The sequence below is a fragment of the Sus scrofa genome, chromosome 4 (genome assembly GCF_054392235.1).
Source record: "Sus scrofa isolate SSC_HxYL_T2T_F1_AM1 chromosome 4, Sscrofa_HxYL_maternal_Yorkshire_Landrace_v2.0, whole genome shotgun sequence".
NCBI classification, from domain to species: Eukaryota; Metazoa; Chordata; class Mammalia; order Artiodactyla; family Suidae; genus Sus; species Sus scrofa.
Genome location: NC_139386.1, coordinates 76,876,518 through 76,894,645, shown reverse-complemented (window position 1 = coordinate 76,894,645; position 18,128 = coordinate 76,876,518). Strand labels below are relative to the sequence as shown.

General features: G+C 47.4%; 1 long non-coding RNA gene across 1 annotated transcript; it reads right to left on the bottom strand.

Moving 5' to 3' along the window:
- Positions 1-4,340: 4,340 nt before the first annotated feature.
- LOC106510075 (uncharacterized) lies at positions 4,341-15,838 on the bottom strand. Its single transcript, XR_014843768.1, has 3 exons — positions 15,497-15,838; positions 6,464-6,617; positions 4,341-6,198 (listed from the first exon to the last, which is right to left on the bottom strand). It is a non-coding gene; the product is annotated as an uncharacterized LOC106510075 (long non-coding RNA).
- Positions 15,839-18,128: the final 2,290 nt, after the last annotated feature.

Here is an 18,128-nt window from a genome sequence, read left to right as displayed (position 1 = left end):
ATTAGGCCTTGTGTGAGCTGTGGTGTAGGCTGGCAGTTGCAGCTCTAATTTGACCCTGGCCTGGGAACCTCCATATGCCAAGGGTGCAGTCCTAAAAATCAAACAAAATGAAACAAACGAACAAAAAAGATATTGGGAATTTCAGAAAATCTTGGGGGCGGGGGGTGGCGTGTGGAGAGAAGAAGGAATAGCATCACGGGATCTATCCAGTGAAGACCCCATGGTTATTGTCCCTTAATGCTGTCTGTCTTTTGCAGCACCCACCCTGACACCACTGGCTGCAGTCATGAGACAAGAATCTGCACTGTTTTTTTTTTTTTTAAATGATTTGTATTTTTTTCCATTATAGTTGATTTACAGTGTTCTGTCAATTTTCTACTGTACAGCAAAGTGACCCAGTCACACATACATGTATACATTCTTTTTCTCACATTATCCTCCATCATACTCCATCATAAGTGACTAGACGTAGTTCTCAGGGCTATACAGCAGGATCTCATTGCTTATCTACTCCAAATGCAGTAGTTTGCATCCATTAACCCCAGATTCCCAGTCCTTCCCATTCCCCTGCCTCCCCCTTGGCAGCCACATGTAGGAATCAGCACTGTTGAATCTGCTTTTTCAGGGACTTCACCTGCTGCAGTTGTCCCCATGCCAGGGTGCACTTCCAGACCTCCTGGTAGGAGGCATCTCGGAGATATGTTGCCTTTGACGATTCCTTCCCAGTAATGCAGGACCTCAGTCTGATCACGAGGAAACATCAGGCAAAGCCAAATGGAGACCCATTCTACAAAATAACTGAGCAGCTTCAAAAGTGTCGAGGTCACAAAGGATGAGGAAAGTCTGAGGAAGTGTCACGATTGGAAGAGATAAGGAAACAGGACAGGAGATCCCATGTGGCTCAGTGAGTTAAGGATTCAGCATTGTCACTGCTGTGTGGCTCAGGTCAGTGCTGTGGTGTGGGTTCGATCCCTGGCCTGGGAACTTCCCGATGCTGTGGGTGTGGAAAAAAAAAAGAAAAGGGCAACTAAATACAATGTGTGTTGTATCCTGAATTGAGTTCTTGAACAGAAAAAAAACATCAGGGAAAAAAACTGGTGAAATCCCAAATACAGCCTGCAATTTAGCTAACAAAGTGATACTAATGTTAATTTCTCGGTTTTGATAATTGTGTTATGATTTAGTTAGATGTTAACATGGGGGCGCAGTATGAGGAGCGGGTTATTTTGGCAACTCCTCAGTGGTACATCTACAATCATCTCAGCATCAGAAGTTAAAACCAAAACCCCCAAAACAATATTACGCCCCATGATCATTGGCACATTTGAATGGAGGGGAAAATGCACTCTTTTCGTCTCTTTAGCTGCCATTTCCCTGAGTTAACAAACTCACGAGATACCAGGGATCAGCACAGAGAAGAGGAAGTTGGCAGGGGTGGGAGGGAAGAGAAGAGGGCAAGAGTGGGTGGGGAAACCCCATGACAAACTCGTGGAGAAGGTATTTTTAAGCAGGTATTTCATGCCTTAAATTCTGCCCGTCAAATGACTATTTGCTTATGGGACTGGCTTCGGAGACCGTGACTGGTCCATCACAGATTAGGACGACTACCCCCTGGGATAGTAGCCAGGCCGGGGCATCCGAGCTAGTCCCTTATTTAGAAACAGTTTTTCTTCTAATTATAGCACTGTCCAATAGACATTTCTGTGATGAAGGACATGTCCTATATCTGCACTGTCCATACTGTTGCCACGCGTGGCCATGCAGCACTTAAAATGTGGCTCTTAGAGTGGGAGAACATGTGGGCTCTTGAATAGAGAAAGGACATCGGTAAAATCCAAGCCTGCGAGTTAGCTCACAAAATGATACTAACATTAATTTCTCTCTTTTGACCACTGTATTATGATCAAGTAAGACTAGCAGCTCGCGTTGGATGGGGCAGCTCCAGTAACCAACTAGCTGAAGTCTTTTTTCCTGTTGATCGTGATGTGGCTCAATCCAGGCAAAGGGATGTAATTGTAAGGATGTGTATATATGCGTGTAATCAATTAGCTGAACCCCAAAGACACACCGAAATGAGAACCAGCCAATGAAGAATTTTAGAGCTGGTAGATTGGCAGGTCGCGGAATTTCACAGCTGGCAGAGACCTTTGAGCTTGTCCATTCCAACTGCCTCATCTTCTTGCTGACAAAGGTGACCACGGGGAGTGAATGATTTTTCCAGGATCAAGGTGAGACAAGGGCAAAGGCAGGACTAGAACTGTCTCCCTAGCCCCATTCCAGGGCTGTGCATGCTTGCACGTGGCCTTTCTCCCATGAAGCCTGTAGATGCCCCCCACTCTTTCCCTCTCCTCTCCCTCCCCCCACCCCCACCCCTCCCCAGCCCCCACTGTTGAGCCTCAGCAAGATATCCCAAATGTGGTGTCTGAAGAACAATTTCTTTTTAAGAATAGGTGGCAAAGCTGCTGTCTTTCAGCCACATGGTGTGCCTGCCGGTCCCAGGGGAGGAGAAGAGCTAAATAATAAATCCTCTAGAGGATACAGAATCAAGGACACCAGAGAGCTCGCTCATAAATTGCCTCTCCATTGCAATTTGAATATATACACAATGGAGAACTCTAAATAAGATGAGGGAGAGCCGAATTCATTTTATAAACATCGCTTTAAATCTCTTCGTGTACCTGAGCCATGAAATTAATTATGACTGTGATGAAATAGAAAAAAAAAAAGAGTTGTTTAAAACTGAAATGAATATTACCAGAGCTACTTTCATAACCAGTTTACTTTCCGAAGATAAGGAGAGGATTTCGAGAATCTCCAGCCTTATGAAAAGCCTGACGAAGACGGCAAACCACAATAAATGGGGTAATTCAACAGAAAATGTACAAGTCTCATCCTCAACGACGTCTCTGTGTTCTTCTTAAACCAACACAGTAAGTTCCCTGGGGCGGGTCAAACACTGGGAAAACCCACCCTCAAATGGAAACATGAAATTGCAGAGATCAGGAAGGCCCTCTCAACAAGTCTGTGTGTGACAGAGGCTGGTGTGGAGATATTCCGGATGTTTTTTCCCTGGTGTGGATCTGGAGTCCTTGAAAAGGCCTCTTTCTTACAGCTTTTCTCCGGGAATGTAGAGACCAAAGCTTCTATCTGCTTATCAAGGGAGATCATTCTGAGAAAATTCATGTTTTCTGCAACGTCGTTTGTGTAAGAGCCCACTTTGGTGAGGTTCCAGATTCACTTTTTGACCTTGACTATTTCTTTCTTCTTCTGTTCAAGGTCTTTCCTAAGATGGACCTGAAGCCTATGGCAACTGACAAATCTAGTATGTGAATTAATTTCTGCTGACGGTATACTCACACGAGATCAAAGTGACATCCCAAGAATTCTCTCCAGCCTCAGGGTGCCCAAAGGAGGATGGCGCTTTGTCAATAATCTATACACACATCAGTTATCACAGGGCTGCTTAAATAATCAAGGAGGGGAGAGAAGATACTGTAGCAGCGACTAATATTTACCAAACATTTTCTATGTGCCGGGCACTTTTCAATTGTTATCACTTACAATCCTTTGAGATAGAGAGAACTGTTAACACCTTCATGGATGAGGAAATGGAGGCAGAAAGAAGTAACTTTCAGACCAGGGGACAGTCAACATTTGAATCCAGATTAAAATGACCAGGGGACATAAAATGACTCGGGGACAGTCAACATTTGAATTCAGACTTATCTGGCTGCAATACTCTTAACCCTTCTATATATTGGCTATTTTTTGAAGGAAAGGGGTACAGAGAGACCCAGAACCAACAGTTAATAGGGTCCCCTGCCTTGTTACAGAGCACGTCTGATCTTGGCTCCACTCACTGCCCCCTAATTCTCCCGGTGTCGGGCATGGCCGCAGAAGGGTGATGGGAATAGTTGCCTTCAAGGGCTTTCACTCCTTGTTTCCCACTGCCCGCTCCTTCTCCTTCCTTTCGCTCCCACCCCGACCCCTGCCCTGTTCTCAGGGCTCCATTTTCCTAGGTCCCCTGCATCCTCTCAAAATCCTATCAAGTCTCTGAACGGTCTGGGCTCAGCATATAAAGTGAGTGCAAGTGAATCAGCTTTTTTCTTTGAGGTCATGGCTGGTCCCTTTGCTCCCCCACGTGTCTGGGTGGTGGGCGTTGTTGCTGTGCTGCTTTCCCCTGGGCTGGGCTCCCCCAGAAGTGCTCACTCGGCAAGGTCAGGGGTTGTCAGGGACAAAATGAGACATGTGCTGCCCGCATCATCCAGGATCACAGTTTTCTTGGGAAAGCCAAACCTTTGTGATGCTAAACTCTTACCCTCTGAAGTATTCAAGAACTATTTTATTGTATTTTTCTTCCAGTTTTATTGAGAGATAATTGACACACAGCCCCATGTAAGTTTAATGTGTATAGCGTAATGAGTTGACTTGCATATGTCATGAAAAGATGGCTATAGCTTGAGTGAACATCCATCATCTCATACAGATACAGCATGAAAGAAACAGGGAAAAAATACATATTTTATGATATATGATAACTCTCTTAACAACTTTCATGCATGACATACAGTGACATTCATTATCTTTATCATGTTGGACATTACACCTATAGGACTGACTTATTTATCTTAAAATTTAGCATTTAGGTGTAATTACTCAGGTGTAATTTACCCTCTAGGTCCATCCATGTTGTCACAAATCACAAGATTTCATTCTTTTTTGTGGCTGAGTCATATTCCACTTCCTCTCTCTTTCTCTCTCCACATACACACCACGCCACGCATACACGCATACACGCACGCACGCCACGTCATCTATCGAGGGGTATTAGATTGTTTTCCTATCTTGGCTGTTGTAAGTAATGCTGCAGTGAACATAGGGGTGCAGATATCTTTTCGAATTAGTGTTTTCTTTTTCTTTGGATAATACCCAGGAGTGGAATTACTGGCTCGTTATTTTTGGATCCTAATTACTAGTTCTGTTTTTAATTTTTTGAGGCATCTCCATATAGTTTTCCAAGGACTATTTTAGAACTACCACAGAGTATACTTTCTGAAAATGCCCCCTTGAGCTTTCGCCACATGCTAGGGAAAAGACAATCCAGATGTCAAAGTGTTCTCCACATGGACCGACCTGGCAGTTGATATTGGGGTGCTGATCCACACAGGGTGTGATTAGATGGTGATAACTTAGCGGGAGTGGATGGTAATACAGCAGAACTGCCCAGATGCGCACGTGCCTTAATGAATTTAGCAATAAAGGTCACAAAGGAAAAAAAAAGAGGTGGGGGAATGAGGGGTGGGGGTGGGCACAGTGCAGGATAACATGTAACAGCCAGGTCATACTCTCTCTGTCCGTGAGCTACAGCCCTCGAAGGCCAAGGTGGTGGCTGAAGCCTGTCCTTCTCTCACAGGGGCTCAGCTGCCATGTGCCCATGTGGCCTGATCTCCACGACTGTGGCATTAGAGATGGATTCTCCACAAGCGCCCTCACGTAAACCCCGAGGGAGCTGAGGTCTGTCCTGCCATGAGGGGAGTCTGGACACGCAGGGCCTTGGAGAAACACTCTCCCGGGTGGCAACTTCCTGAGGCCTTTCCAGGGTCCTTTTGGAAATCTGTGACTTTGTCCTGAGAGTGAGAGCTGGACCTCCCCCGGATGATAGGCGCTTGTCATGTCCTGACAAAATAACTGTCACCTGCTAAGAAGCCACTGCGTTCCAAGTGTCTCCTTTCAGCAAGCGTGGTTCAGGTTTGCGTAGTATATACTAGAAAGAATGAGGGCTGGTCCTTTCAACACAGCTACGCCACTGTCCTGAGAAGTGGGTGTCCAGCGGTGTGTGCCCTGTGGGCTCCGCACCCACTGTTGGGGAGAGGTAGGCCTGGCTTCCTCCCCGCAGCCTGGCTCTGCTTTTCTCCAGGCTGCCCCTTCTGTGGGCTGACTTCTTCAGATGGCGGCTCCTGGCAAGCTTAGCTTCATAAGGGCAGCAAAAAAGAACACTTCTTTGCAGTTCACAGTAACAGTTCTGGAAGCCAGTTCCACTGGCATCGCTGACCTGGTTTGGAACCCTCCCCTGCAGCCGGAGGATGCAATGCTGTGGTCAGTCAGTCCTGGAGCTGGAGCTGGAGCCAGAGCTGGGGACTGGCCACTCCTCAAAACCAAGCCAGGGAGGTGTTCCCAGGGTGGTCATGCTGCTGCCGCCTGAAGAAAGGACACGGGTGCTCCTGCCGACACAGCCCACGTTGGCCTCTCCACCTCCCATCCCTTCACCCCTTTCACCCCTTCGCCTCTCCTGCCACTACCACCCGGTCTCCCTGCCCCTCCCCCTCAGACGCCACTCACTCGAGGCTTCAACACATGCACGCCTCCTGCTCGCCTTCTCCCCTGGTTCTCCTTCCATCCTTTCTCACACCACTGTGGTTGCATCTTTTTTAACATCTCACACTGCCAGTTCCCTGAAAGTTACCCATCTGGCTTTGTCAGCATCCAGCCCAGAGCGCCGGTAGGAAGCAGTATGGTCACTCAGGACACCTCCGAGCCACCAGGCAGCCTGCAGGTGGTTCCTTTCCTGGGGTGATCAGCGAGATGATGAAGCTGGCTGGTGTTACAGATCAAGGGGCCTACGTGGAAGGAACAATCTTTGTTGTCTTTGCGCAGAGGCCAGCAATCGGAGCTTTGGGGCCTAAGGATTACATTCAGTGTTTCTCCTAAAGGGTCAGCCCCCATTATTTCTAGCATATGTTAAATAAGCCGAAAACAATGTTGGCCAAAAGAAAGATCTTGTACAGTAGAGACAGAGTGTTGGCTTTTTTTAAAAAAAACTCTAGGCGATGCCACTGTTGGGTTTATGACTGGATGGAAACTAAAAACCTACCACCTCAATGACTAAAGGAAAATGGTTTTGATAAAAAAAAAAAAAAGGTGAAAGGGGTTGAGAGAGGCTAAAAGATGACCACGTGATGTTTTTAGGAAAATAAAGGTTAAAAAGACATTGCTCAGCTCTTCCATATGTACAGGGAGTGCAGAGCTTGGCAGCAAGAAACAACCTTATCAAACCACAGATTGCAGTCCTGAGAGAAGCTTCCAAAAGTTTCTAAGAGTATATTCTTACATGAGGTGGTGGAGGCAGGGGATTAAAATTTAGAGTTTTGTCATGTGAGTTCTAAGACATGATAGGAACATGAAGCCCGATACTTCTCTGATTTTTTATTTTAATAAAAGAGTCTTCATTATGTCCAGCCTTCTGTGTTCCTTCCACTCCACCATAATGACTAGTGGGCCAGGACAAGGGGAGGCACAAAAGTTAAGGCGCCCCCCCACCCCTCCCGCCAGGTACCAGCCCTGCACCTGCCCCCACCTGCCTCTTTAAATTTTGTGCCCTGGGATCTGGAGTCCTCGCCCACGTCATGGAAGTCTGGGGTTTCTTTCTTTCTTTCTTTCTGTCTGTCTGTCTGTCTGTCTTTATAAGGCTGCACCCACGGCACATGGAAATTCCCAGGCTGGGGTCAAATTGGAGCTGCAGCTGCTGGCCCACACCACAGCAATGCCAGATCCCAGCAGCATCTGCAACCTACACCACAGCTCACAGCAACGTTGGATCCTTAACCTACTGAGCAAGGCCAGGGATCGAACCTGAATCCTCAGTTTCATTCTCCTAAAAGAAAATTTTTTGATGGTTTAGATGAGATCAATCAACTTTATCCTGCTATTTCTGACCCAGGTTAGTGCACCTAAACTTAAAATGAAGAATTTTGTTTTTAAGCATGTGAGATAGAGAAGGTAATACAAATGCAGATTTTACTACCTGTTAAAAAAAATCTTGATTTTATGTTGGCTCACTTAAAAAAAAAATCCCTGTGGACTCTCCAGACACCTTGTCTCCTGGCTGAATCCATCCCCAGGGCTGCCAGGTGGCTGCTCGGAGCATTTGCACATCGGCAATCTGTTTCCTGTGGTCCCAGCACCTCTCCAGACAGCTCATGTTCACCTGTCTTATTAATAATTGGCTGCAACCTTTTCAATTTTCCCCTCTAATAGGCTCGCAGAGTTGTGTTACTTATCACTTTATGAGCTCAAGCCTTCTAGATTTTTACATTATTCCTCTAATGCCTTCAGGTAAATTGAAGCATCACCTGAGTAACTCGATGCCAATGAGGGAGGCGTTGAGGCCACACGGTCCTGCGACTTCCAAGCCAGGATGGTCTTGGGAAACCTGACCTAACTGTCTCCCTGCTCAACACAGTCGCATCATGTGTGGCTTTCCTCAAGGACGGAGAAAAGTCCTGCGAACAAGTAAAGTGCTTCCCCTAGAAAACAGTGAGCCTGCATTAACCTTCGTTTCCTCACTGCCGAGGGGCACCTCATTCATTCATTCATTCATTCATTCATTCTTCCCCGCCCTAAGAGGCCATACCTTCTAAGGTGAATGTACATGGAATTTCTTTTTATTTTCTTCATTCTTCCCCTCTCTAAGAGGCCTTACCTTCTAAGGTGAATGTACGTGGAACTTATTTTCATTTTCTTAGACAAGATTCCAGGTTTCTTGCTCCACTGGAAATAGTTTTGTCCATTCAGGAAGGTTCTCCTTCAAACGTTTATTCCTGGAGGGACTTTGGGAGTGTCTCTTTTTAAGACCAGCTGAAGCATAACTGCTTTTTGATGAATAGTTATGAATCACATGAGATGTATCAGATGTTGGTGTCACAACTCTGAACTCAAGTGTTGTAATGAGATGGGCACTTGCCCTCCACAGGCTCTGGATGCAGTCAGAGAGACACTGGATGTGTCACTGAGGGGGCTAGTTAGCTGGGCAGGCTGGGTTCCCAGGGGTACTGCCCTGATGAGCCCCCAGACTGGTCCTGGGCTTCTCAGGGCAAGAAATGATGAGTTACAGCACCAGGAGTGGTTGGCTTAGAACTGCCTCTTGCTTAACCAAAACCCATACGAAACTGACGTATCAGCCGTAAGTCTAGTTAATTCATACTTCATGCAAAATACAGCGACCACCTGGTCAAGGGTACATACAACATGAGGCTTCCTGCCTGCGTCTCCGTTGTTGGGAGTCTGTCCCAGAGCACAGAGTAATATGACTCATTGGTCAAGTCATCCTCTCCCCTTCCCCTCTGGGCAGTGCTGGAGAGAGAGCGACAATTTCTGGATCTGAAAGTCCGGATCATGTATGTGCTGATCATTTCAGCTCCGTAACAGCCTTCTCTGCCTGCATCCACTCGGTGCGAGGGACTCAAGGTCGCCTCTGGTGACATGATATTACCTTCCTGAGAGTGTGGGCCCTCCCTCCTCAGGACTGGGCTTCTTAGCTCTGGAAGCTGCCTGTTCACTGACCGTCCCTGAGAGCCATTTCCTCTGACAGCTGACTGCACCTCAAACAGCAGGTTCCTCGGATCACAGGCGGCCTTCCTGAAGGGCTGAGTGAGGGCCCACGTGGCCTTCACGCACAGCAGTGTTTTACAACCACCATACCCAAGAGAAGAAATCACTGGTGATGAAACCCGAGCAAACTACAGGTTCGCTTAGCCGACCTCTGCTGAACATCAGCGTCATGCAAGCACCACAGCAAATACATGTTACATAGAAGCTCCAGATTTGAAAATTCCACCCCTAACACACACACACACAAGCACACGCATACACCCTTCAACATATGAAAGACTAAGTGAACCAGTGAAAATATGCATAGTCTCTCTTGCCTGTTTCATAATCAAGTTCGGATGTTACAAAGTTCAAACAATCTCAGTCGGTCTGAATATTTATATTGAAAGACTCATCTGATAGAACGTTAGATGATGTCTCATAAATGCTCTAATTAACATGCTGTAAATGCACAGCAGTGCCCGTCTGTGTGGGTAGGTTTTTCTTGTCAAAACTCTCACAACCGGCGGAGATGATTGATAATAAGACCAGCTCCAGGTTGCTTCTCTGCAGCCCACCTCCTCAGCCCCTCCCCCTGCAAGTATAAGCCAGCTTTGTTTCACAAACATGAAGACTCAGTAAAAAAAAAAAACAGCACTGGTTAGTCACAATGTTCTCCTCACTGGAAAACCACCATTGGAGGGGGCAGGAAATGACAATGTTCAGCCTCCTGTGGTACGTGAATTATAAACCCTACATGGTGTCATGTGAAACCAGGGAAACTCATGGATTTCAGGAAAACTCTCCCCCTCTCCCTGAGCTAGTTGTATTTTGCTTCATGTGCATCGAATTCCTGTATTTTCCTACGAAGCATCTATGGTTCCTGCTGGAAGGAAACAGAGACCTTGGCTCTCTGAAGGGGGGTGCTGCACGTGCAGGGCACAGCCAGTGCCAGAGCCCTGCTGCACTTCCTCAGCAGGGCCCACAGCTTTGTCTCAGCTGTGACAGCCACAGAAAGATAGGTCCAAGGACATGTCCTTCTTTCTGTTGGCCGACTGTCTGGGGGAAACAGTGACTTCTTAATTTTGAAGGGACTCAGCTATTTAAGGATTAAAAACAAGCCCCTCCTCTTTTTGAATTTCGCCATTCTCTTAGGTGGGGGCTTTGTTTTTGTTTTTGAGGACTTCTTATGGAAACCCTACAACTCGGATTAGGACTTGAACCCACTCTCTTTTAATTGAAATGCCAGGACTTACTGAAGTTCAGATTCTTTATGTCTCAGAGCAGAAGGAATTCAGTGAAAGGCAACATGATAGGTAAGAAGTGGATTTAGTGAGAGAGAGAGTGTGGATCATCTCAGAAGGTGAGAGCAGCCTGGGAGATACACGTTCCATAGACAGAATGTGCTCTGTTTCCAAAGGCAAGAGAGTGGCCCCCAAATCTGGGGTGGTTGGTTTTCATGGGCTGGGTAACTTCAGAGCTAATGCATGGGAGGATTATTCCAACCATTTGGAAAAGGGCTGGAGATTTCCAGGAATAGGGTCACTGCCCACTTTTTGGTCTTTTATGGTTGGTCTTGGAGCTGTCCTGGCACCTGTAGGTGTGTCATGTAGCCTATGCTAATATATTACAGTGAGGGTACAGTGAGACTTGAGTCCACTGGAAGTCCTGCCATCCCCCAACTTGGACCTACTTGGTTCCAACCAGTTTATGTCTTGTCCTCAATGGCTCTGTCATTCGTTAAAGGTTGTGCCCTGCCCTCTTCTCTCCTGTTCTATTATGATTAATTCAAAGATTCAGAAGTACAGTCACCCCTTGGATTCTGAGGGGGGGACTAACCCCAGGGTATCTGCAAATGCTCAAGTCCCTTCTATAAAATGACAAAATGTTTCCATATATAACCCAACACATCCTCCCTTAAACTTTAAATCATCTGTAATTAGTTGTAATACCTAATACCATGTAAAAGCCATGTAAATTGTTGTCTGCAGGGAACAAATTCAAGTTGTGCTTTTTAGAACTTTCGGGAATTCTTTTTTTCCCCCTGAATATTTTTGATTTGTGGTTGGTTGAATCTAAGAACACAGAACCCATGCCTAGGGAGGGCCAACTGTACCAGAAGAATCGGTCTCTGGGTTTGTGGCTACATTTGGCTTCTACTATTGTGCAATAAAACCAAGTTCTGCTGGTTTCCTTAGGTAAGAGCAGAAATGACTGGATGGAATGCCCGTCAGCCTGTGCTATTTGAAGAGACATAGTCTGAATCCTCAAATACTTTGAAACCTTAAAAAAAAAATCAGAAATAGTAGGAAACATTGTATCTGAAGCCACAGAATACTTTAATGTTAACCTGTGTGGCTGGATAGTTGTGCAAGATGATGAATTCATCGCTGATGTATTTGGAAATATTACCCTTCTGTAAGTGGAAATTTTTCGAAGTTCCTTTTCTATAGAAACCTACTTGGTCTTAACATTTCTTCATGATCACATGTGTTTGTCATGTTGTTTTTGGTTTCAGTCAAAACTGGTGACCCGGAATAGCCATCGTCCCTTCCAGCTGTAGGACTTTGGCAAGTTATTCAATAACCCTCGCCTCAGTTTCTTCATTGATAAAGTGAGGATAGTAAAAGTATCTACCCGCCAGAGTGCTTCTCTATTGATTCACAAATAGCACTGCATGTCCTGAGGAAGCTCTACGTGTGTGTAGCAACCCTGAGGGTGTGTTCCTGTCCTGCTGGCTCCTGTTGCTCAGGAAGGGAAATGACCCAGTAAGCAAACAAAAAATAAGCACTCACACATTATGTTAAGTGTTATGAAGGAAAATAGGGTGATTTGATTGGTTTGAAGGAAGGTCTCCATGAGATGGAGATAGGTAAGTTGAAGAAAGAAAAAAAAATTAGCCAGGCAAAGGCCGGATGTTCCAGGCAGAGGGAGAAACACGAGCAAAGGCCCTGAGGTGCAAATGTCTTAGAGGGTGGATGAAGCAGAGCACTGGGCTCTTGGTTGGAGGACAGTGAAGCGGGCGGGTGGGAGTAAACAGGCAATAGGTAGGCCAGGTGCTGCTGGCCTCTGGGCCACGGGGAGCAGTCGGAGCTCACAACTTTGGGAAGCCCCTGGAGGACTTCACTCAAGAGCAGCACTTAACTCCATTTACATTTTAAAAGAGCTCTCTGGCTACTACTGTGTAGAGACTGGGGAAGGAGAGGGAGCCAGGGCTTTCTTTGTAAGGATTAAATGAGATAATTCATGTTTAGCTTTTGGTTGCAATACTTGACACATAATAACTGCCCAGGTTACATGAGTGAATGCTCTTAGTAATTATTATCAGTAAAACTTCAGTTTGGCATCTTAATCTGAGGGTATAAATTCAACATAGACAACTGAAATTATATGCCCTGACTTCAGTCACTAAAATGTAAAAAAAAAAAAAAAAATTAGATCAGGAGTTGGACAGTGAGTTTATCAAACTAACTGGGGCTCGAACCTAAAGCTACTTTTGATCCCTAAACAATTCCCTTTGTATAGTTAGTTGCATGTGTTGACAGCAAACTTTTTTTTTTTTTTTTTTTTTTTTGCTTTTTAGGGCTGCACCTGAGGCATATGGAGGTTCCCAGGCTAGGTGTCCAGTCGGAGCTACAGCTGCCAGTCTACACCACAGCCACAGCAACACCGGATCCCCGACCCACTGAGTGAAGCCAAGGATCGAACCTGTGTCCTCATGGATACTAGTCAGATTCCTTTCTGATGCGCCACAAGGGCAACTCCGGGAGGGCAAACTTTTTAAGAAGCAAGTCTGTCAAGTATTTTTTTTCTCTAATTAAATTGGTCTACCAATCTATAAAAGAAGGCACTTCTTGAAAACACTTTATTTTCCAGAAGCCATAAAGCATTTACTTCTGACCCAAATGAGGATACGTGTGGAGAGAATGCAGGAGACTGGAGAACTAGCATTTCTGTCCTAGATCTTTGGGAGCTTTGGGAAAGGGCCTTTGTTGCTATGGAAAATCACATGTTCTCCATTCAGCTTGCTCTCTGGTCAGCTTTTAACACCTACTGCCAGCTCCTCAACGTCAAGGCAGTGGAGCAGACCTGCCCAGCGCTGAGGACGTCTGTGGACCCTCCTGGGCCTCTCTAAGCCTCAGTGTTCATATCTGTCAAATGGTTGTGATAATAGTGTCCTTTTACAGCTGTGAAGATTGAGGGGAGAATTCATTAACGTGCTTCTATAAAAGCACATTTAAAAAACTCAATAAGGAACTGAGGATTATTGTTGTTTGAAGACCAAAGTGCCTGCTCTCCTTTATTTGACTTATTTAATTCCATATAAAAAAAGGATAGTTTTTTTTTGGGGGGGGGGAAGTTCTGGTATCCCAGGTAGAATGGCTTTGGTTATCAGAAAATTTTAGCGTGATGACCTCTGACATTCTATCTCTGACCTTAATTTGACCTTTGAGCTAGGATGAGACCTGGAAAGCCCCCCCCCCCCCCTCTGGGAACTGGTTCCAGCTGTCGAATCTAGAGTCACAGACTCCCAGCTTTGTAAGAGGTGGCCTCCAAACCCTGCTGGAAATTACACTTGTAACCTGGGAGTTTGATAAGCCAAGGGGCCTGGGGTTTCAATTGCCCCTGTCCTCCACTCTTCTAACGGCAGTAATTATCTTTGCAATACTCTACTGCTAAATAATGATGCTGCTAATGCATGCGGCCTTCTCAGGCACGGGTGCCAGCTGGTACCTCGCCGGGCAGCTGACCGCCTGGGCGCTGTCAGGCGGTTCCCCCGCCGGTCCCTGCCCACACGAACAAAACAAAGACAGCCCTGCCTTCCACTGTCCACCCGCCCTTCCCCCGCGGCCTTAAAAGGCCCTGGTCCCTCTCCATCCTCCGCCTCTCCCTCGCCCTTCCCCTCGCTGCGCCCCCCCTCCCACTGGTGGTTTCTTCCTGCAACAGAAATCCAGGAAACCACCCCGCACGTTTCCTCTCCCCGCAATTTTCTCCAGGGCCTAAATCACACACGATTCAGCTGCATCTGGAGTTCCCTTTTCTCGGCCCCATGAGAAACCCCAACTCCGCCATTCATTCCTGGGAGCAGCGGCTTGCTAGAGACGGTTGCTTATTTTCAAGTCTCATAATTGACCTTTCGTCATTAAAAAAAAAAAAAAAAAAAAAAGGCATATCGAAGACAAATTACCAAAGAACAAATGTGAGGCTTCTCTCTCTCTCTCTCTCTCACACACACATACACACACACCCTTTACACAAGCAGCAGTAGAGCAGCCTTCCGCAGGCAACATCTGCAGGATGAGTGGTTTTTCGGTAACTTTAATCTCCTAATTCATTGCGTCTGCGGTGCGGGTTACAGTGCTGAAAGGGTGGAACAGCAGGCCAATTTGGCACACAAACAAATTTAAATGTGAACCGAGGGTCTGCCCACCTTATGACGAGTGGTTGACTTGCTGCCAAAAAACAAAACAAAAACAAAACAATAGGAGGGGCTGCTGAGGGTTGGGGGAGCAGACTTGGTTTCTGAAGGGCGGAGGCTCCTTTAATCCCGCCCGCACGGAGGATGCTGGGGGTCAAGGCACAGCTGCTGGGCAGGAAGGACAAAGGGCGAGGTGGGCGCCCGGGGCCGGCCCGAGGGGCCAGGGCTCTGCGCCCACAGCGGCCCGGCCGCCGCCTCCGGCCTTGACTTCCTCCTGGCGGCTGGAGCGGGAGGAAAGCGGGTCCAGATGGGCGTCCCGCGCCTGACGCCGCCCTCCCGCCCCCGCGTTCTCGACAGTTGTCGCCTGCCACTCGGAGCCCAGCCACGCCGCCCACGGAGGCCGCGGCCCGGCGCCCCCGCGCGCCCCTGCGGTCCCCTGGCCGGGCCCGCGCCGCGTGCTCCCGGGGCTCCCCGCGAACAAAGGCGAGCCTGTGCTCGGCCGGCTCCGGGGCGCTGTCCCCGTGGGTCCCGCAGCGCCCGGCCCCGAGCTGTCCCTGGGGCCGTGGACCCGTCGACCCCGCCGCCTCGCGGACCATCGGAGGCCCCCGGGGACCCGCGCGCCTGGACCACGGCGTCGCCCGCGCCCCGCCAGTCCACAGAGACAGGCCGGAGGCGGCTCCAGGGATCCGTAATTTATCATGTTGTTCTTACCAATCCGGTTTGGGATTTCACAAGCTTGCCTGTTGTCTCTCCCATTTGTTGCTGCCGTCAGTCCTTTCGGAGAAAACGCCTGTTCCCCTCCCCAGGACAGTAGCAGTTAGCTTCCAGAATTAATGTGATAAGAAAGAAAAAAGTGGGTTTCTACCTGAGGGATTGCTCAGGTGAGGGGCGGAGCTGAAAGAGCCGGCAGAGTCCTCTACTTCGTCCACCACTCTCACTCCAGTTGCGCAGGGAACCCCGTTTCTAGAGATCTGGGGTGGGGGTTTGTGCTGAGAGGCGGTGAGAACAGGTCCTCCTGGCCACTACTGCCAGTCATTTTCCTCGTGTATCACTAAACCTCTTGGCCCTGAGTGTTTTTTTTTTTAAGCACTGGGAGCCTGCAAAAAAATGATAAGGGGGAGGGGCAGGGAGGGGATCCCCCCCCCCCCCCCCCGCAGCCCAATCTGACTGGTCCCTGTGTTGCAGCAAGGCGACCTCAGGGGCTCCTCATTTAGGGTACACTGTCAAAGGATGCTACTGTCCTGAAAACGCCTCAAACTGCTGTAGTGATTGGGGATTTATGGATTTTTATCAAGTTTCAGGACAATAGGCGTTCCCCTTGTGGCTCAGCCGTAACGAACCTGACTAGTAACCATGAGGATTCGAGTTCTATCCCTGGCTTCACTCGATGGGTTAAGGATGCGGTGTTGCTGAGAGCTGTGGTGTAGGTCTCAGATGCTGCTTGGATCTGGTGTTTCTATGGCTGTGGTGTAGACCAGCAGCTGCAGCTTCCATTTGATCCCTACTCTGGGAACTTTCATATGCCGCAAGTGGCCCTAAAAAGCAAGAAAAAAAAATTAGTGCCATAAATAAGTGATAGGGACACCAAAGGACCCTAAACCAAGTTGGGGGAAGTATTTTTTCTTGTTCCTTTTTCCTTTTAGAATTTATTCTAGCTCCTTCTTTTTCTCTTTTGGACTCAGTGTTGTTAAGTGGACTTTGGACCAGAGAGCACTGGTTTGAAATGCCTTTGCTGAGGCTGGAGCCTGCAAAGACTTGAATAAGAGGAGGGCTGTGGTGGTCAGATCCATCCATCCCAATTGCTGCAAGTGCCCACAGGCCACGAGCCCAGGGCAGCTCCCTTTCCACCTGCGGCTGAGGAGGGAAGGGGCCTGGGAAGGCCTGCGAGCTGCAGATGGCTGGGTCACTTTGTGGTTTACAAATGACCAAGTCAGGTTGAAGCCACAGTCACTGTGGTTACAGGCAACCGTGATTAGTCACACAGCGAGTGACCCAGTTATGGCAAACCCTCTTTTAAAGGGACATTTTTCACATCTTGCTAGCTTAATTTCAGAAATATTCTATGACTACAGTGGAGGATGAAGGCTGCAAAGGGCGGAGGACGGAAGCCTAGGGTGTAGGGTCATGTAGCCCAGGAGCTGGGTTTTCTGAAAAGGAGCAGATCTGGGGGGTGACCTTTGAGACAAGTAGAATTTCCCTGAACTTGGACGAGACATTGCTCCTCATGGTCATGTAGGGCCTTCTCTGACCGGAGGCAGGGAAAGAAAATGCCTCTGAGTCACGTCTTGAGCATTGACTTGGCTTCTCCGTTCTTCATGGCCATCTGTAAAACGAAGGTGGGGAGACAGGAAGAGGAAGAAAAGCCCTACAAATGGAGGCTTGTGTGGGTTTCTACTTTTTAAAAATAGCATTTCTTTTTACCGCAAGGGCATAGGAACTTGTAAACACGAATCCCCAGCAATAGTAAACAAATTAGTCTAGGTTCTTTCATCTGAAAAGTAAGTAGAGCAAGTATATTTCTGTCCCTCTTCTCTCTCTCTCTTTCTCTCTCTCTCTCTTTTTACAAAGGGAAAATGCAAAACAAAAATTCCCCCTCCTCTTAAAGGCTTCTTTTGCTGGTGAATGTTTGTCCAGGAACAAACAGTCTTTTATTCGAATGGGCTCCAAAAGTTCATAAGCAAAAAAAAAAAAAAAAAAAAAAGGGTCCGATGTCTGGTTACCCACAATACAGGCTCTGGCAGCATAGTGAAGCTTTTCTGTCCTGAATTTGTGATCTGCTATCAGAGCCCTTTAACATCTCTCAACAGAAGGCTCTTTGGGAGAAGAAAGCTTGGGGGTGGGGAGCAACATTGGGATCAGTCTTTTTTTTTTACTCGTTGGCTGTTTTCTTCCAGTCAGTGAGTAGTGCTCGAATTCTTCTGATCTCTGCCAGCATCTTGGTGAGGTGAGGCCCAGGGAAGGGTTAAAGTAGGCCACGGGCGGGTTTCCCTGCTGGCCTATTTTCCTGGGGCGGAGCAGCTGGCCAGGCACCACCTAGGAGCTCTTCAGAAAAAGGAGATGGCCACTCCTGATGCCCTTTAAGCCTTTGGAGATTTTCCTTTTACAGTGCGTTTTATACCATCTTCAGCAATGACCGTCTTTTTAAAATCACAGTTTCCCTTTAGCCCACGGGAGATGATAGATGTTCCAAATGTTGCAAACGTGGAATCTGATGAGATGAAAGACATACACAATTAGAAGAAGGACAGTCATTTTGAGGAATGGGCAAAAACGATTATTGGTAGCTAGATGTGAATAGCTTAGAAACAAATACTGCTAACATTTGGTCACTTGTTGAGGGTTG